At 47.5% G+C, this 21,668-nt stretch overlaps 1 protein-coding gene across 1 annotated transcript in view; it reads left to right on the plus strand.

Annotated features, from left to right (window-relative positions):
• The window catches only part of MYO1F (myosin IF), an 860,973-nt gene that overhangs the window by 278,469 nt on the left and 560,836 nt on the right, over positions 1-21,668 (plus strand). The window lies entirely within an intron of this gene.

Genomic DNA, 21,668 nt, shown 5'->3' on the forward strand with positions numbered 1-21,668 from the left:
ACGTTACCAATGTGTGAGCTATCAATGTTTGGTGGAAAGCCTTTGAAGTGGAGGATGTAGCCCAGTAGGACTGCTGTCATAAGCCTCAGAGGAGACTGTGTATTCCCAGCCCAACAGATGTTTCAGCTCCAGGCATGCATGAGGCCAACTTCCTCAGGGAGTGTCATTGGCATGTCTCTCTTGTTGGTTGCCTACTAAGGATGTACGGCTCATGTCGAAGATGCCATTAGCATCCAGATTGAAGTAACCCCCTCAAACCTAAAGGCTGTGGCGAGAAAAACAGTTTTTTGTGATTTAGAAATTCATAAATGACCTCAGCTGCAATAACATTTGGCATATAGACATGACTGGCAGAAAGACACTATTCTTAAAGTTAAGCTTTAAGACAAGGTTGTCAGGCGTGGATCGAATTAATCAATGATACCTTCCACTTCCGATGGTGCAGGATATTGAGGCCACCAGAGCTAGACATGTGACAAGCTTGGAATTCTTTTCCCACCCATTCACACGTCTGTTTTGGTGCCGCCCTCGTCGTCTCTGAGATATGTTTCTTTTAAAAGCTAGTTACCAGACTAAACTAACTTCAGATATGCCAAGATCTTCTTACGTTGTTAAAATTATCATTGGTTATTTATTACACACTTAATACCCAGAGGTTTCTAAGCGCGAACCCAGGGATCGAACCTGTGGTGCTCTGCGTCGTCTTGCTTCCAAGGCGAGCGCATTGCTCATGAGCCATCCTCCCAAGACATGTTCAACAAATGTATATTCTAAGACTCTATTTTCCCAAAACCAGACATTCTAATCGCATTCGGGTACACACCTGATCACAGCAACTCATTATTCATAGCCTCCCACATCTATTCAAAGTACAACGCCTACAGTACAGTTATAAAAAAAAGAATGTGAGAATAGCGGGAAGGAAAGGGGGACCTCTACATTTCTCCTCATGATGATGACCATGCCTTCACAGAACCGCCTCCCAGGATCCATTTTGATGAGAGGGCTAAAATCGCAAGAGCGCCAGGAATTGTTGCACATATCACAAAAAAAGTGCCCAAGAACCCCAACTGCCAACAGGCACCTTATGAGCCTTGAGGGACCCCCAGCCTCTCTGGCATGGCTAGAAGCAGTCAGTCAGTTGCAAGAGATATATATCATCATCAAGTCAATGAGACTCTTTACTGACTACAAGGTTCACATTTGGTGGATGGAAATTCAGCAGAGGGAGGAGGCATGGAGGGCGGTATTCATTCATTGCTGTAGGCAAGGCAGCAGGAAGCACCAGAGGTATTCTCCCCAGAGTTAGATACGCCATAAAGTAAGGACTTGCACCCAGTGAAAGTTCCCAAGCACTGGCTTCTGCAACAGTGAAGGAGTGTGGGAAGTGTGTGTGTGGAGGAGTGAGTGCAGAGTTATACAGCGCTGCTATTCGTGTATACCAAGGGTGTCAAACATAAGGCCCACGGGCTGGAGCTGGCCCCCCGAGCCCCTTCCTCTGGCCCTCCATAACCAGTGCCTAATGCAGAAGAAAATGCTCTGCCAAAGGAGATCAAAGCCACGACTCCTCAACTTCAGTTTCATTAACATGAGAGAGATGGACTGCCACCAGTAACTCATTCTCTGTAGAGCACTCTGGGCGCAATACAATAAAGTATTAAAAGCAAAACAGCCTAAAAGAATGGCAAATGAAAGCAGCCTACGCAATGATAAGCCAAATTTAACACAGAAATAATTAGTCAGCTTTCCATTAATTGTGATTTTCTTTTAAGCAAACTCTGCTGTGTATTTTCTTTCAGCAGCCACCCCAAATGACGTTATCACCACATATGAGCATTTAAGGAAATTATCCTATGCACAGCAAGATACGCAAAAATGCCTATGAAATATGATGTAATATGATATGATCAGTAATTTATAACGTGCCTGTACGCAAGTGTTTCTAGGCGCGAAAGGATCACTGGTGCCTGTGACATACCATTGCCAGGACATTGCCTGCTATTTTCTGGAAAAAAGAGGAATCTACAATTATTATTAAAAGACAAACTAATGTTCCTTCAGGGGGCTACTTCAATGTCGCTGTGTATGATCATTGTGTCCCTCTTTGTCAATCATCCCGTTACTTTTCATAGGCCTGATGCTGCAGCCAACGAGCAGTGCCTTTGAATCCACCCTGGCCCACTGGCTGATTTCCACACCCCTGGTGTACACCAGCAGCAGCAAAATTCCTCCCCAGCTGAGCCAGAGAAACACTTCAATGGGCAATGCTGGCACCCAAGGGGTCTGAGCAACATCACGCTGCCTCCATACCCCGAGTTAGCAAATTCTCCTCTTTCTAACACATGCTCTTTCTTCCCACCCAAACCACAGACCAGTCTTCCCTTCCCAGCTTACTTTCAAGCTCCCGTGTATTGTTCTCGTAGAAGAAACAACAAATCAAAGGCATGCAAAACATATTTAAAAAAAATCAGAATCCTTAACTGCAGGCCATACATGTATTTCATACATTAGGAACCATCTTAACCTTTAGGTCCAACACCGAAGCATTCAAAGGAAACCACAGTGCAAATCCCATGATGGAAAAATACATGAAACTCTAATACAAACTATATCATCAGACAGAGAAAGTCTAGCCTATACCCTCTGTAAACTAATTGTTGTTAGGCTGTACTGAAAGCACACTGCCTCTGACTACAGGCCTTGTTAAGGAAATACACTGTGGCAAAATAACTTTAGAAATCATGATTGACTTCAGTAGGTATGACAGCTAGGGTGTATATCAACCTTCCTCTTCTAAGGGCCTCATTTAGAGGCATAACACAAAATGTGGGAAACTTCCTGCAAGCCCAGCTGTGACCCCTTCCAACAAGCTCCTCAAAGCAGAGCAGGCCCGCCACTGACTGGACGACTCACCATGCATGCGCACAGGACATAGTGATCATACTGCCCGAAGGGGCACGTCAATACTAATAACAGGGGGGCACAACACACCAGGTGAAAGTTGTAAGTATGTTTTGTAGCCACACCTTACACTTTCCATCTACTATAGAAACAAGGGGTGGGGGCGTCGCCTGGCACTCTTCATGGCCAGTAATATTATGTGCATTAAGGTGTCGGAGGCAGGCGGGTGGCCCCTGAGGGGGCACTAGCATTTTAAACATTTAAAGGTCATTGGCGACAGGTACATATTTTTAGTAGAGGTGCATCAACATCTGCCACAAATTGGTGTGAGCAGACAAGCGTAGCAAGGGAGATTCGGGTGTTCAGGGGGTTCTTCTCCAAGAAACTGTATAGAATAATGTTTTGAAATGGAGCATTTTACAGACACTTTTGAGAAAAATGGTAAAAAGCCACTTGATTTACAATTGCTTTTTCCTAGGAAAATGCTTGAAAACATCTAGGATATGCCATGCCACCAGTACACAGGAGCATTTTATAACATTTTCATGATGTGGGGCCAGGAGGGAAGCTCAGAGCAAAGTGTTTGTCTTGCAAGCAAGACAACACAGAACAACACAGGTTTGAATCTCGGTCCCGTGCTTAGAGACTGGTCTCTGTTATTAAGCGTGTTATAAAAGACTAACATATTTTTTAATTAATGCATTTATCCACAACATATGACATCATTGCCGTTGTAAGTCACTTTCATGCAGCTCAGCAAACGATATATGTCAGCAGTGCCACTCTCAATAGCTTTATGAATGTGCAGCCATAATATGACAGCAATCCCAGTGTAAACCACTTTGATATTGTGCCCTGAATCTATGCAAGTATGATCAATGTAAAACACCTTCATGAATCTGCAGCCACAATCTATGACAGAATAATCACTTAATTACTTTCATGAAACTATGTCTACAAGGTATGCCAGTGGGGTCATAGTAAATCACTTTCATGAACCTGGAGCTAAAATCCCAATAAAACATTTTGATGACTTCACATTGCACATACAAAATACGCCTGGAAAATACATGCATACGCACAAACGCACTCTAACAAACATATACATGTGTGCACACACTTTCAAAATCGTGTGTACACACACATTGCAAAATATTCAAACATGCAAGCATGCATGCTCTTTGTTTTTTTTTTACTTACCTTTGCTGTTGCTTTGGTGATCCTCTCTGGTCGGCTTATTCATGGGGACCCCCTTGCCATCGCTGTGGGGTTCCATGTGATTTGGGTTTCTTTCTAAGGTAGTTAGGGTTTACAGCCTCTTTTATGGGGAAGCATGCCCAAATGTCCTAACAAATAGGCCTAAAATACATGAAAACTAACAGCAAAAAGATTGGGATTCCATGTGGTGCTATTGGGGTATCAGTGGCCATGCACCCCTGTGGGGTGATTGGCCAGCACAGGGGCTCACCCTTAGCTTGGGGCCCCCCACATCACAAGGGCTGTGTGTGGCCTCTGATATGCCACTGCATACCACCAAGCTTAAATACCGATACCACATGCAATGATCATGCACTAACGGGGCGTGCCCATATGATTTAGTCATGTAGACCCTTCAGTTAGTCACTATTTTGAATTCTCATTGAACTCGATTGAGGATTTCCGTATGACCACACATGGAATTTATAGCATGTGATAATATTGCATGCAGTAGCAGTTTTGTATGGAGGAGATTTCCTCGACACAATGCAGGGAAGTTTCTGTGCATTTCAATTTTGAAGCTCTGAATTTGGTGGTGTAGTAAAAGTTGCAGTAATTCTAATAAAGCCATTATTTTACTGAACTGTCAAAGTCTAAATGATGCCCTCAGTCCACCTTAGCGATGTCAGAACAGGCAATAGTGGTCAATCGCTTTCCACATTAAGAAGTAGCTCAGGACCCGCCTTGCCCAACAAACACCCCCACTAAATCAGCCACAGTGAACTGAACACAGTGGAAGTTCATGTACAAAGCTTTCATATAGGCTTGGAAAGTCTTAGCCAAGCTCAATTTAAAATTATAGTAATCTTAAAATTCAAAGTACAGAATGTCATTCTGCTTATTCATTCATTGGCTACAAAGCCTTAGAAGCTCAGCCCCCAAAACGGCCCCTGATTATAACTAGAATATTTCAATTCAATGTTTTCCCAGGACAGGTGATACTCCATAAGGATAATTGAAAAAGGGTGATGTGTGCATGTCTTAGTCAGGGGACCTGAAGATCTTATCACAGAAGAGCAGATCTCTGAGGGCTCTTCTATAAAGTTCAGCAAGGTAATTGATGAAGGCGCAGTCCAGTGGAAGACACTGGCTTACCATTACATGCTCAATGATGGGGATACTCCAACCTTGGCTCTTAACAGGGGTATCAGAGTGCTCCCTGAGATCCTGCATAGCTTGTGCATTCCCGGGTTAATCCAATGGAACAAGCATTCGGCAAGCTGGTTTATAACAGCTATGTTACATAAAGTGTGGTGGCACGATAAATATCCATTACCTTTTTAAGTGACAACAGCCAAAAAAACAACTCAAGCGCGTCTCTCTCAAACAATAATTGTAACCTTACATTTTTCTTAGTTGGAAATGACCAATTCAAAATTCTTTACTGAGCAAAGGGCCCTTTCTAAGAACCTTGAGTTTGGCTCCTGGAGACATTCATCCCCAGATCCTTTGAAACGCAGCACTGTTCATAGGAGGCCGAAAGCAATGCCAGTGCCCTCTCCTTCCAAGTCAACAACATTGTGCTTACGCAAACAACATGGCTGAAACTATCGCATCATTTATCATCAGGAGATCCAGCATGGTTCCCTCAGGATATCACACAACCTCGATGAGAGGGAGGTTGAACAGAGCAACACTGTACAGAAGTGGGCCTCATTACAAGTTGAATCTTGCGGTTTAAATGCAGCAGTATTATCGTATTCTGCCACATTACTGCACCGCCCGACTATAGGCTTGGCGAAATGTTTGAGGATTCACCTCCAGCCATTAGCGTAGGTGAATCTGCCTGCTTTCCGTCAAATTCTGGCAATTACTGAGGTGGAATTACTGCAGCAGTAATACTGCCAGAAATGCCACATTTAGTCCTGAAAAAATAATGAGGTTATACCGCCACCACCACTTGTAATCCGGCAGTAATACCACCAGACCAATTGCAAGTAACTGTAATACAGTTTGGTCGATTTATCGCTCTGATACCACCAAACCCGTAATGAGACCCACTGTACTGCCACACAACCCTAGAATCCAGAAAAGGGGAAGTCACATTGCCCCTTCAAATCATAAGGAATACAAGGCACAGTTATTAGGGTCTGTTTGATATCCATCATCTCAAAAGATCAAAAAGGCAGACTTTGGAGAAACAAAGGTCTCCTTTAGATGGTCTAATGGTGCAGAGGATAAATAGGGGACACACGCAACAATGTAGTGACGTAGCAAAACAACTGAACAGGGGCAACATGAAATCCAAGAATGGAGAAGTCTTTATCAGGGTGAGAAGAGAAAAATAACAGATAAGTGCAAGGAATGTTCACAAGGCTCTGGCACAGTCTCTGATAGGATTGTAACTCTAGGCATATTTTGATGCAGACGAAAAGGGCTACTACACAAAGTCATTCACAGTTTTGGGTCAGCTCCTTGCTGCAGAGACTCAGTCAGGTGATTGTTAGCTGACCGTCAATTTCTTCCCTATTGGTCTTGGGTGTATTTTCAGGCTGTTGTCACTACAGCCCCCTGGGAAGAGCACTCTCTCGCAGAACTTGGTTGGATTCTAGCAGGAACCTGCCATAGGCCTGGCTCTCTTCCTGGTCTTTCTGTTTTGGCTAACCTCTTTAGGGCTTTCTGTCTGCCACAGTGTCATTCCCTCCTCCCCTTGTTTGCTCTTCCTCTCCTTTGGTTATTCTCTTTCCCATTTCCCTCAATGCTCTGCCTTGTTTTCGCCATCTGCCCCAAACTCCCACATCTTGGAAAGCCTGTGTTTATAATGGTTCCAAACTGGGGACTTGACCCTGTAAGCAGGAGCACCTGTACGGCAAAAATATGAAAGGCTGGGGGCTGGTCGACCTGCCTTCTTCCCAGATGTTTGTAGTGGTAGGGTTTGCCTGCCCGTGGATCTGTGGGCAGAGGGTAAAAGCCTGTGGCCCTCGCCTGGGAGCCAGACAGACCTAAAATGGCAGCCATCCAACTCTAAAATGGCCTCTATTGTCGAGCGATGCAGGTTTTCCCTATTCACTACCTCCCGCCCTGTTGTCCATGTAATAACTATCTGATTTCTGACTCTGCTGTGTCTGATGGTATGACCAACCTGTGATGTCTTTTGATTTGAAATGGCCGCTTGCATTCCTCGCTAGGATCGAGAACTAGGAGTTTGCAGGCCACAAATGAGACCTGACACCATGCATTTCTGGGAACCTGAGACAAAGGGAGCACTCCTGAGAAGCAGGAAGAAGACATGGGAGATCGATCGTCCAGCACCTCTAGCTTAATTTCACATAGCGGGTAGTCTCCCTCCGCCCCCCAGGAAATCGTGGTCTCCTTTTCCATATCCAAACCATGTGACTGTCGCAATCACTGAAAGCAGCGAGCAACATAAAGCCTTTAAGACCCACATATTTTTCTTTTAACAACTACAGCAAAAGCCATTATTTTACAATTCTAATTTCTTCCCTGAAACCCACCAGGGAGAGAGTAAGGGCTCCTTCTTCCTGCAACCTTTCCTGGGGGTGTCTCGGAAGGACATTTGAATGTACCTTTCAATGTGCATGCAATAGAGGAATGGAACAATAGCAAGGAGAATGTTGTGCAGCTCCTTCCCTAAAATGGGGATTTATTGACCGCTTTATATTTAGTTTTATATTGTTGATTTATATAGCACCGACTGCAATTCACTTCTATGAATCAGATGGGAGGCCACTAAGGGGGACAGAGTTTAATACTCTGCCCTGAAAGGCGCTTCACAAACCCTGTCTGTATTTGGTTGCCTTCTTTGCGAAGCCAAGGCAAGCTGAACCTGAGAGCAAGAGGGAGGAGCTTGTACTCTGGCACTCCCCATCAATCCCTTGTTCACCAATTGGAATGCCAAACCTCTTTTGGGTTATTTACTTCAGAGTACTGTGGGCATACAACTGCGCATAGGTTGACAAACGCCCATAAAATGACTTGCATGCTCTGATTAAAATGCAGACTTTAGAGAATGCCACACCTTACCCCTAGCTTCCGCCATTTTCTCCTTAACCAAGCATTTGCACTCGGGCTTGGCTGCATTGAACCACTGTGGTATATAAAGAGGCGAGATATCAGTCAATCTGGAGACTGCTGCTGCTTTACAGCCCTCAACATTAAACAAACCACTGATGCATGCCAGGTTTCCACTCATCCTGGGACCCATGAGGTGCTTTGCAACCACATATACAACAGATGTGTATGTTACCAGCATGTCACTCAGTGGTATGGCAGGATTGACTCAAATTCTAGGAGGGCCATGCTGGCTATATTTCTGGTGGTGACATCTTGATCCAAGAGCAACCAACTAAGGGGGTACACCAGATCCATGCACATAAAGATATATTTTCTGTCCAACTGTCCTCATGCTGGTGCAATCTAGGGACAGTATGATGGCCTGCCTCCTACCCGAATGGCTACTATGGCCGCATAAAGTGGAGGAAAAGGGCTTTCCTCAATTGTTGCATGGCATGTCCTCCAATACATCAGCAGAAGTCTTCAGAATCTCCAAGGAAACGAGCTTGCGGTCTCTGAGCTTCATTACTTCTGCTGCCTCCAAGACTCTGGCACACAATCCATCCATCTCCTTCTTTAAAAAACTCGGGCTGATCTTGTCCACTATTGCCTGCCAGGATATGGGAATCTCTAACACCCTGTGTGCGCCATCCTCAGGGTCTACTTCCTTCTTCACTGCCTGCAAGGAAGTCTCTCCATCTGACATCAAAATGGTGAGGAAGGTGAAGGCACCCTCTGAACAAGTCCCCCAGGCCCAGCCAGAGCCACCAAATGCCACTTTGCCCCCTGTGCTGGCTTCCCCGTGCAACAGGGCTTTCAAAAAAGGAATTTTACTGCAGGATTAACTGTTGAGGTGTTCATGGAGGTGAGTAGGTACATGTGCAGCGATGCCAAATTGATTGAGGAGTATGGCTGCATTCTATTGTAGAGGAGCAGGTGGATGTGTTATCTCTATATCCCGCCCCCTCACCTCCATCATACTGGAACAGTAGGAGAAGAGCCCTATGTGGGACACCAGGTATCATCCCAATACAGCATCAAGTGTATGAGAGATGATATGCACCAAGACAACCGTATCAAATGTTACCTTGCACTGAGAGGGTGGAAGGATGTCGGCACATACAATTGAACATCATGGAAATATAAGTGAAATCTGGCAAGAGCAGAGTGACGTAATGAAGGAGACATACAAAAACGTGCTGAAACGACATGCACATACTCAAAGAATAATTATTTAACTGAAGTAACAAGAGAAACATGTAATTGAATATGTATTACGATAATTGTTCATTTTTTTTGATCTAATGATACATTCGACCGAATTTGGACAGTACCATTCGATCGGAAATAAATGAACAATTAGGCCAATACATTGCTAAGGAGAATTCGCCAGAATTGCTAATTTCCCTTACCTACTGAGTCCCTCAGCAGCTTTGCTGGATTTCTAGGATTTTTTTTTTCACCTGGTAAGAGTGTGAGCCTTTTTTCCCACTCTTACATGTATTTTGCTGTGTGTGTTTTAACATTCTTGTGTTCATAGACGACTGTGGAGCCTCACCTACTCCATAGGCAACATCTCTTTACTGTGTGTTATACAGCACCTTCAGTGCAGTGACACAGGCTTGTCTTTTAGACTTCCCAACTCAGACTCCATTTTCTGGGACTGACTACTGTCTCCCAGAACATGTAAAGTTGCCATTGACTTTATTAGTCTCTTTAAAAAAAAACACAGACCCAGTGCAAAGTATCTTACATAGAGTACTGGAAAGGGTTAATATTTATCCCTTTTTGTCTGTTTCTCTTGGAGCATTGTTTCGCTCCCTTTTCATCAAGACTTGGCTGGTGGCAGTGGTAGCTACCCTATTTTTCCTACCGCGGTTATCTTAAATAACCTTGGTATTGTTTTAGGCTATCTTGGTAGACTCGAAATTAAACCCGCTGGATCATAAGCGTTTTTATACGGTTCCGGCTGGTTTTATTTGCCATTTCTTTTTGAAAATGTCTTTCTCGTGTTTTACTCTGTGCGCCAAACCAGGTTTGGTTCCTTTGTTCACCGTCTTTTCGCTGGATTCTCTGCAGTAGCCCTTCTAGGCGCCTGAAAGTCTGGGTAGGCAGGATGTGAGGGATGGGTTTTAGGAACCCTGCCATGGGTTCCCTTGGTAATCCAAGTCGCACTCCTGTTTGATTGGATAGGTGACTGTCCCGCCAGGACAGCCACCCTGCTTTGTGATTGACAGCCAGGCTGTGTGAATGGGGGAAAACTGCATAAAAAGCAGGTCTCTGGGATCGGAAAGGCAGAGTCGCCACTGGAACGAAAGAACCGATGAGGAGCTGACAGAACAGGACCCCTACAACGACTGAACTGCCCGGTGAAGCCCTGCTGCAGGTCGGAATCTTCAGACTGCAACGACAGAGAAGATCTACCAGGAATCCTTTTCCCCTGAGCTGGTGGGACCAACCAATTCGCCCAAACTACAAGCCAGGTCTCCCTCCTCTGGTCGAATTTGCTGTACAGAGCTACAGTGAACCGGATAGCCAGGAAGGTCGACCCTGCTTGGGTTTTAAGGAGTGCACCTTTTATTTGTTGCTTTGCTCTGCTGCTGGTTTCTTCCCTCGGCAGTGCTGGACCCTCCAGTCTTCCTACTTCATGTCAGTCCGACAGTCGCTTCAGGAACCGTGATCCTGCTGGGGTTTATGGTGAAAGGGTTGAATGCAATTGTTTCTAATGCAATAATTTCGAAGCAAAAGGACCAGAAAAAAAAATTGAATGCATGTTTTATTTTTATTTTTTATTTTTTTGGGGGTTCCCACCAAAACCCCTGTTTTTAGGGTAAAGACCAATTTTTTTCCTATACGAAAGCCAAAAAAAAAATGCATTTAAAAAAAGGCATTCGACTTTTTTTTTGGCCCTTTTGTTTCGAAACTATTGAATTTCGAAACAATGTATTCGACCTTTTGACCGGACACCGTCTGCAGGACCTGCCAGGAACATCTGCCTCAGCTACAGCTTCTTCTCCATTTAAAGGTACTGTGCAAATCCGGTTGTTCGTTTCGTCCAGCCACGGTGAAGGTGTGTGAAACCTTTCGCCAATCCGAGGGCTTGTCCTTCTCTACTCTTTAAACTAACTTTTCTGCCGACCAACTTCGTCCGGAATGCTTGGCAAAGACTTAACCGCGAACTACCCTGAACTGTGTGATCTTGAGCAAAAGACTTTTGTCCTATTGACTTTGGCCCTAAGCCTTTTTGATTTGACTCCATCATTCTAGTTCCTCTTTCTAGATTGCCCTGCTTACTTACCTGTTGATGCTGCTCAATTTGTATCTAACTTTGTCTTTGCCTCCCTTTTTAAATTGTTGGAGTGCCATTTTGCTCACACTTCATATTTTAGCTTAACTTGTCCAGAATCTATTGGGAGTGGGGTGGTGTATTAAGAGTGTGATTTTTCAACTGCTTTACTTTAGTGAGATGTTATATAACTGATGTGTAAATAAATGTATATTCTTTTACTCAGAAACCTTGAGTCAGTGTGTGTTTGAATCATAGTTATTGCTGTCCTTTGTGTAACTATTGATACTGCTCACTTGCTCTTGAGATAAGTCTGGCTGCTCAGCCATCGCTACCACTTTACTGTGTAGTACAAGCTTGTACCAAAGGTGAATTTGTACTGTCACTTGTAGTCTTAATTGTGTGATGGGTTCCCAAAGGGTACTGCATATAATTCTGCCTAACATACATTCCCGCCCTTGATGTTCGGGGGGGGAGGGGATTGCTGCGGTGTCCCCCGCTTCCTCAATATTGGAGGCGGGGACTGAAAAAAAAGGGACCCTGCGGTGGCAGATCCGACCTGCGTTAGAGGGACGGATCCGATGCTGCAGGGCTTTAGTGGACCAGGTGACGGGAATCAGGTAAGTGGGGAAGTGGGTGGGGGGTTGGTGTGATTGCATTTCTTGCTCTGAGAACTGATCGCATGCAAGCTGGGTTTTTTCGAACAGTTTGCCGCAATCAGTTCTCAGACGGTCAAACACACCCAAACCATTTAATATGAAGAATTTGTATATGCAAAGAAGATAAAGTAAATTGCTGACTAAAAAATGTATATGCGCAGAAACGCAAGGTAGATGAGACATATAGAAGCTTGCAGCAAAGGAAAGCATAACATGGCTAGAGCGGCCATGATGGAAAGATGGACGTTGGACTAGTATAAAAACTCCTCAAGCTACCTCAGAGGCGCTGGAAAAACAGCTTTGTGTGAGGAACAAAGAGGAGTCTATTGGTCTAGAATCAAGGATAATACTTCAAGGAATAATTATAAGGTACAAGGGGGGTAAATGGATAAGCCATGTAAGTAAGACATATTTCTTTTAGATTAAGTGAAGGAGAAAACATCTGCAAGAGTCAAGTATTGAACAATTAAAGATGTGGAAAACACATGTAAGATGGAGTGAGCAGGCCTCCAGAGGCCAAGAAGGGTAATGACACCCGGCTCAATTGAATCGAATAGCAGGAAATAGAAGGTTGAGATGGACAAATTTGTGGCCTCTCTCCTCACACGTGATTCAGAAGTTGAAAACAAGGGCTATTCATTAAGCCCAAACAAAGATAATAATGTGCCTACGGTTCCATGTCATAATGTCCCTGCAAAAATGTTGCAATGCGAGATGGCGCTGTTTTTTGTGGCAACAATATCATATGGAATCTGCGGGGGACACCCCTGCAACCACCCTTTTTTTAAAGGGAGTGGGGGACAACCCCTCCACCCCCGCTCCCATTTACTTCATATTTTGTCCCCTTATGTAATGTTGCCTATGCCATTTCCCAGCGGCTATATATATGGCAACATTATATAAGGGAACAATATTACCCGATACCATGCCTGCACTCCATTGAATGTCCCAGAACCGAGAGCAGGCTTCGAGGTCAACTACAAAGGACAGGCCTTGGCTTGGGGGCTGACCGATGAGAGACAATAAACTAATTGGGAAAGTGGGGAGTAATCTGACGTTGCTTGCAGCACTTGAGTTTCGTTTTGCTTACGTGCTGTTAACAAGCCGAAAGTCCAAGGTTGGGAAAGCATGCCCACCAATCAGAGGTTCTATGTAGCAACATACTATACAATGTTGCAAAGGCCAACCCGCTGCCATTTTGAACACTATAATTAGTATTATATGTATTTAGAGATAGTTTGAGGCATGCCCACCAGATAAGGGGCAGCCAATGAAGTTATTAACAATTATATATCCTATAGATACATATGTTCCCCTAACCAATCCTAACCCTTGAATAGGTTTTTAGTACATAGGATGATGTTATAAATGACGCTCATCGAGGTATAAAACCTTTGTATAATGACACTTGGGCGTGAGTGTGTGAATTACTGCCTGTTATTCGCCAGATTGCGCTACTTTATTTGATGCTGATAATAAAGTAGTATTTTGCCATATTCATTGAGTCTGTCTGGTTATTTGGGTTGGAGACTATTATTATTATAGCACATGAGACACTTCAAGGTGCTGGAGCACATTATTGTTTGTTGGTGTAGAGAGTGAGTATATTGGTATGTTTGAGTGTCTGTGTGGATTGATTGGAGGCTGCTGTTTTGATTTCCTTTCAGTGTTCACCTAATTTACTGTGTCTATTCTGGAGGAGCATTGTTTCTCTGTGAGAGATTCTCTGTCAGATTCCTCGCCTGCTTCAGAGCGTCATCCCATGAGGTGGGACAGAGTAAACCTGTTTCAGAAGCTCGGTTATAAGTGCTGGTGGGCCCATTTTCCACGTCCCGGCTTATAATTTGTAGCAGGTGGGTGGGTAATCCTCACGTAGTTTATGGTTTGTGGAATTGTATCACATTATTGTCCCTTCTGGGAGATTTCCATGCTTGAGAGCTCCCAGGATTAGGGGAAGTAGTGCGTATCTGCAGGGACTAGAGAAAGTCTAACCGAGCATGGTTGAAACTGCACCCGGGTCACAGAGTTCCTTGCAGCAGTTCCTAGGCAGGACAGGTGAGCATGGCTTGATCAGAGACCACCTTGTATGCCTGATGAATGATGCGATCTGGCCTAGTCGTAATGTGCTCTCAGGTTCCGGAATTGTATTTCTGTACATTAATTTCCAGATGACTGAGATTGACACAGGTTAACAAGAGCAGGGACGATCGTATTGATCTAATTATTAAAGTGGAAAACTCCCCTACAAAATGCTTTGGACCAATGACAATGGGGCCACGGCTCTCAGCAGCAATGTTATCACTGCAGTTTACCCACTACCACCCCAATACATTAGAAAACAAGTGTTTTGCAAACATGAATAGGTTTTCAGGCCCCCTACATGTGAATTCTGGAGCCGTATCCGCTCACTTATGGCACATAGATGGAGCACTGTGGATTATTAAGTATCATGAGCGATAAGTTAGTCAGTTGTTTGGGGGAGTAAGGGCCTCTTGCTTAATTGAGTTCTCAACTTAACCCGCCCTGTGATGCTTGAGCCTGCAGGAGCTGGAAGAATTGTGGGAGGGAGGGGTGCTACAGCGAGAGTGGTAGAGACATTCGTACTTAAACTCTCTAAAAGTGCCTCTAGTTCTGATATCTATTGGATGAGACAAACCATTGTGGTCATCAAGGTAGCAAGGAGATGACAGACGCCACAACCAATAGAAACCTAGCCGAGGCTCGCCAGCTCGAATTGGGAGGATTGCACTGGCTAAGCAATGGGTATATGAGAATTGGCAATATGAGGTGGAGAACCAAGTGCTATGGTTGATGGTCACAGGCTGACCATGTGATTACGGTCCTGCAACCTCTCAAAGATTCCCTCACCTTGAGACAAGAATTCAGTGGATACAGAAGAGGAGATACTATCATCAGGCAACAATCTCATTGAGGTGAAAACCAAATGGTCCAGGGCTGAATATTGTGTGAATCTAGGTGGTTCTGGGCTCTTGCTGAATTTAGGAAACAGTTTGCCTGACGTCTCCCCTGATGACGCTTCCAAGGAGCGATCAGTGTAATTTGAGGTTGTTGTATCCACACACCTGGTTGAAGGAGGCTTCAGTCTGACAGAATGTGATAATTTTTGGTTGATTGCTAATGGGAGGGTATTCAACCAAGGGAGTAGGAGTTGCTTGTGATTGGTGATTGGAAACCACTACTGTGGGCAATCCTATTGTTTTCCCTCGTAGCCAAGAAGGGCAGATCGCAATGCCTGTTCTTCGTAGTTGTAACATGGGAGGTGAGAGGTGAATGAATAGATAAGGTGGCACAGGACCCCGAGTGCTGAGCAGAATCTTGTGGCTCACAATCAGCTCTAAGTGGCTGTGATTGCAGCCTGTGATCCTTGTTCCCATGAACTCTCCCACCTGGAGACTGTTCCATGGCTAGAAACCACCTTCCTGCCTGTCTCACTGGTGCAATAAGTCTACAAGCATGCACCCTGCAGACATGCCTAATGCAACTCCACCCGCACTGCAGCAATTCTACCCCAGCAGCCTCAGGTTGGGATCAGCTGGCCGGCTCCAAGGTTCCTAATGTGTACCTACACTCCTGAGATCCCACTAGCATCAACCTCATGCAAGCCCACAGAAGAGGCTCCACTGCCCAATGCAGCAATTCCACTCTGCAGCACCGAAACCGAGACCCACTGTCACACAATTCACAGCTGTCTTCATTCATTATAAAACTGGTTAAAAATGAGCTATCATAACCACTCAGACAAGCCATCTATTGCCAGTAAAGGCAACGAAGAAACCAGAGCAAAAAAGACATGTGTTGCTGTTTCGGTAACGACGCCACACACAAAAACAATGGATGAATATTGTGACAGCTGAAACCACCAAAGGCAGCCTCTGCAGCCACAGAATCCACTGGCACATAGGCGTGCAAAGTTAGGAGTCGGAATATGAGAGGAACATTGTAACTCCCGTTGCTCAGTCAGAAGTGTCTCAGGGCAAGAAAAAGCAACAGGCCTTAATTTAGGTCAGCTGCGAATGACTCATTCTCAAATCACACAATCTACCAACAAATAAACAGTGTGAACTCCGGGCAAGCTTTACATGCAGGCTGGTGATGGACGCTTAAGTCTTGACACAGAGACGTACGTCCATCCATCAGAAGGGAAGTAATAGTTCAGAAAAGTAAGCAAATATTCTTGCTTTGGTTACTGTTGAGTAGTGACTACGCCATTGTACGCATGCGCGAGCTGGACCGAGGCTCACGCATGCGCTATGTTAATAAAGATGGTCCTCGGGCAGTTGGTGCCGGTGACCCGAGCGTACTACACGTCTCCGGCGTGGTTCCTTCGGCGCGAGCGTGTGGCTGTGTGTGAAACAGGGTGGGGGCCCTGGCCAGCCCCCACCACTCCAACATTGGCGACGAGGACGACTCCGGAGCAGTTCTCCGCTCCGACGGCGTTGGAGGAAGAGAACGTTGCTCTGTGTCGGCACAGACTTACACGCACGGCCGACGGCCATCTTTATTCGCACGTGGATTGCAGCAGTTGCGGCCCGAGAGGGTGCTCGTGCGCCGGGTGCAATCCCCTGGGCTTTCTGGCAAATTTTTGGGACCTTCCACAGCCCTAGCCTGCTGCAGGGCTGTGGCACAAAAAAAAAAGAGAGCACTGGTGAGGGTGCTGGACACTGATTCACACGTGGATCCATCAGACCGGGTTCCACAATTTTTTGCCTGGGTGCCGGATCACCCCGTCAAACGCAGAGGACAGCAACATCCTGTGAGTACTTGACACTGCCATGGGTGAGGAAGGAGAAGAAGAGGGTGCCCTCGCCCCAGTCCCACGCAGGATGCACAGTACTCTGGCCCCCATGCCCGAATTTGACACCACGGGCCCGCCATCCAAATTGGGGTCGAAATGGCTCCTATGGGTCAAAAAACTAGAAATGTTTTTCAGAGCCTCGGGGGAAACAGATGACGAGGCGAAGATCGCCATCATGCTGTACACTGCAGGGACAGAGGTCCACAAAATATATGACTCTCTCAACATCCCGGAGGTCACATACGACGCCGTGAAGCAAGCTCTTCGAGACCATTTTCTTCCCATGGCAAACGTGGACTTTGACAGATTTGTCATGTGCGCCGAGAAACAGCTGGAAGAAGAATCGCTGGACCAGTTCTGCGTGCGGCTGAGGCACCTAACAAGCTCCTGCAGGTGGTTGATCGAAGAGGAGATGGTCCGCAACCAGCTGCTGCAGGGGTGCAGTTCGGGGAAGCTGAGGAGGCAAGTTTTGAGAGAGCCTGGGTTGACCCTGCAGCAGATTTTGGACACTGGGAGAGCCTATGAACTGGCAGAGGCCAGGGGGGCGAAGATGGATGCAGCCACGCACTCTGGAAAGGGGGAAGAGGCAATCGAGATCGGACGCTCTGCTCCAGGGAGGGTGAGATGGACACCAAAGAGAGAAGATGGCCCTCCAGCATCAGGCAGTGCTCCGTCGTGCCCCCACTGCGGGTATGACCTGCCGCATGTGGGGGAGTGCCCAGCCAAATCGAGGGTCTGTGGCCGGTGTGGCACACCAGGACACTATGCTATGGTGTGCAGGGCAAGCGCGCCAACAGCAGCCTCGAGAGGACCAGCGAGAGTTGGCGGGAGCAACACCCGGAGGGTGAGGGGCGTGTCGGCTGTCGAGCAAGGCATGCAGGACCTGAACATCGCAGAGGAGGGAGAGGAGGAGGAAGAAATCTTCTTCATTTCAAGCATCGCCAAGGGCCCCGGAGGTAGCCGACAACCGACGTGCACGATAAACATCAGAGAAGTCCCCACCCCGGTCCTCATAGATACGGGGGGTCGGTCTATGTGCTAGCGACCGAACATCATGAAGCAATCCCAGGCCCGCCAGAATTGACAGAATCCACAGCGTGGATATACGCATTTGGGGGAACCTCGCCACTTCCCTCCAAGGAGTGTTCATGGCGCTGGTGTCCCACGGACAGAGCAGGATAAAAGCAAGGTTCTTCGTCACAAGCGTGAGCCCGCACTCCCTCTTAAACTGTGCTGCTTCTGAAGCGCTGAACCTCGTGCACTTCACTTTTGCGGTGTATCATGCTGACCTGGAGCGCCTGCTACAATGTTTCGACATGATTTTCCAAGGCATAGGGAAGTTAAAGGCCGACCCCATACGACTGCACATTGATGGGTCGGTGAGACCAACAGCGCTCAAGCATCGCCGCATCCCCTTCCACCTGCGGGCACAGGTGGAAAAGGAATTGCAGACACTGGTCGACCTAGACATCATCAGGAGGGTGGAAGGCCCTACCCCTTGGGTCACTCCGATCGTGGTGGCCCCAAAGCCCAAACAGCCGGGTGCAGTCTGCATGGGCATGAGGTTGCCTAATATGGCAATCAAAAGGGAACGTCACCTCACGGCCACCCTAGATGACATTGTTGGCGAGCTCCAAGGGGCGAGAGTCTTCTCAAAGCTGGATCCAACTAGAATTCCACCCCGAGTCGAGATATATTACCACCTTTACGACTCACGAGGGGGTATACCAGTATAAGAGGCTCAGTTTCGGGGTCTCGTCTGCAGCGGAAGTCTTCCAAAATGCCATCAGGGGGGCCCTATCGGGACTCAAGGGGGTAATCAACATGTCGGATGACATCCTGGTGTTTGCTAGGTCAGAAGCAGAGCACCTGAAGCGCCTAGAGAACACCCTTGAGAGATTGCGCAGCCTAGGACCGACCCTACACAAGCAAAAGTGTGAATTCCTGAAAGACAGGCTGGAATTTTTTGGGTTTGTGTTTCACGCCGGGGGCATCTCCCCGGATCCGGAGAAGGTGAAGGACATTCAAGAGGCAGCCCCGCCGGGGTCCCCCGCGGAAATAAGGAGCTTCCTGGGGATGGTCAATTACTGTGGACGATTTATTCGCGACTTGGCCTCCTTGTCAGAACCCCTGCGGGCACTCACTAGAAATGACGTGGCCTGGACCTGGACCGGGAAGGAACAGAGGGTGTTCACCGCCATCAAGAACGCCCTGTCGGGGCAAGAGACCATGGCCTATTTCAACCCGGACTGAGAGTCAGAGATCGTGGCGACGCCAGCCCTGTGGGACTGGGAGCAGTCCTCATGCAGGCAGACCCTCAAGGGACCATGCGACCCATTGCCTACACCAGCAAGGCTCTCACTGAGACTGAGAGGCGCTATTCACAAATTGAGCGTGAGGCCTTGGCCATATTATGGGACTGCAAGCATTTTCGGATTTACGTTCTAGGTAAGCCAGTAGCTGTTGTGTCGGATCACAAGCCCCTGATCCCAATCATGTCAGGAGCATCGTCCAAGCCACCACCCCGCATAGAGAGATGGATGCTTTCACTCATGGAGTACGGGGTCAAGTTGCTGTATCATCCGGGCACACACAACCCCGTGGATTATCTGTACCGTCAACCAGGAGCTGGGCGACCCAGGGACTCGCTGGAGGTAACAGACTGCGTGGAAGCCATACACCTGGTGGTCGAATCGGCGCTACCCGTCGCCCTAGTGCGCCAAGAGATGGCGGACGGATCCAATGCGGATGAAGCATTCCTGAAAATAAAAGAAGCTGTGGCCAGCGGGGAATGGCGCAAGGTCCTCATGAACAATTCCCGAAGGGATGACGGCGCGCAAAAGGACCCGCAAGCGCTCTGGAGGGCACGCCACGAGCTGTCGGTGGCAGAGGACGGTCTCCTGCTGAGGGGCCACCAAATCGTGATTCCAAGGGCACTGGTGGGCAAAGAGCTGCAGCGCGCCCACAAAGGGCACCAGGGGATGGCAAAGACGAAGGCACGCCTCAGGTTGAAGTATGGTTCCAGGACCTGGAGAGCAGGCTTGATGAATTTGTGAAGGCTTGTATCCCCTGCCAGGCAGCGAGTCCAGTGGAGAGGGGGCTACGCATTCAGGCCATGGAGAGGAGTGACCGCCCTTGGGGGACAGTGCATGCAGATTTCGGGTCCACGGGCCGGGGGATGTACTTTTTGGCAGTGACAGACCAGTGGTCGCGCTATCCAGTGGTGGAGCTGGTTGAATCCACGGCCAGCGACCACACCATCCTGGCCATGGAAAAGATGTTTGCCACCCATGGTTTCCCCCTTGAGATATGTTCGGACAACGGAGCACCATTCCAGGGGCAGCAGTTCGCTAACTATTGTGAGGAAAGGGGGATAAAACATCAGAAAGTCACCCCACTCTGGCCCAGAGCGAATGGGGAGGTAGAACGCTTCATGCGGATGCTCAATAAAGTGTTCCACATATCGCTGAATGGAAGGGAGGACCTCCGGCGCAACCTGTTTGACTTCCTATGCGAATACTGCACGACCCCGCATCAATCCACTGGGGTCGCACCAGTGGAGGCCCTCTTCAAACAGGCCCCACGAGGACTGTTACCCGAAGTTGAAGGTCGATCCCCGGCAGAGATTGACAACAACCGGGTGTGAGCAGAGAGGGCTACCAGAACGAGAGAGAGACAGTACGGCGGGGACTACCAGATAAAGTGATTGCAGTGGGGGACACCGTACTGGTGCGGAATCGGAGGCCGGATGGGAAGTTGTTGTTGCCGTACGAAACACAGCCACTGGGGGTGACCCACGTCAAGGGATCCATGGTCACAGTAGCCAATGCCCGAGGGACGGTCACCAGGAATGCATCATTCTTCAAGCGCATAGAGGCGGCCCCAAACCCGGAAGAAAGCGTCATGCAGGGCCCAGAACATAACACAGGATCGTCACTGAGAAACGATGGACCGCCAGAGACTCCTGGGACACCAGAGGTGCCCACAGCTGAGGCACGCAGGTATCCGAGCCGGGCGGGGCGCAAGCTGCCGCAGAGGTTCCAAGACTTTATTATGTACTCTGCCTCATAACCAGTGACAGACTGTCAGTTAAAGTTTGAAATTGTTATTGTTCATTGTACTGGTTGTTAAGGGTTCTTGTTTGGGGGAAAAGGAGGGATGTTGAGTAGTGACTACGCCGTTGTACGCATGCGTGAGCGGGACCGAGGCTCGCGCATGCGCTATGTTAATAAAGACGGTCCTCGGGTAGTTGGCGCCGGGGACCCGAGCGTACTACACGTCTCCGGCGTGGTTGCTTCCGCGCGAGCGTGTGGCTGTGTGTGAATGCGGGTGGGGGCCCTGGCCAGCCCCCACCACTCCAACAGTTACTAGCGTGCAGTGCTAAAACTGGAAAACTCCACAACCGATACAGCCGTTACACAAACTGGTAAATCCTGATGAGTACAACTTTTTTATTTATTTTGTATTCACCAGTGTAGGACTCGATTAGGTTCGGGGAATAACTGCACGCGCCAGCCCTGCAGGCACCTTCTGGAGGATTTATCACAGGTGGGTTTATGAAGCGCATAACCCACAGAGCGGTAAAACAGGTGGTATTTATTGAGTGTGGACATAGCTCCTAGAAGCAACGGAGCACTTTACAGTGGTATACACCAGTACATATGCATAACAGAGCCCTTTTCAGAGGTAAAAATAGACCAGATATACAGCACAATAATGGGGTGGGGGCACAAAG

Source organism: Ambystoma mexicanum, chromosome 1p, assembly GCF_040938575.1.
Source record: "Ambystoma mexicanum isolate Mex_15411 chromosome 1p, UKY_AmexF1_1, whole genome shotgun sequence".
Taxonomy (NCBI): domain Eukaryota; kingdom Metazoa; phylum Chordata; class Amphibia; order Caudata; family Ambystomatidae; genus Ambystoma; species Ambystoma mexicanum.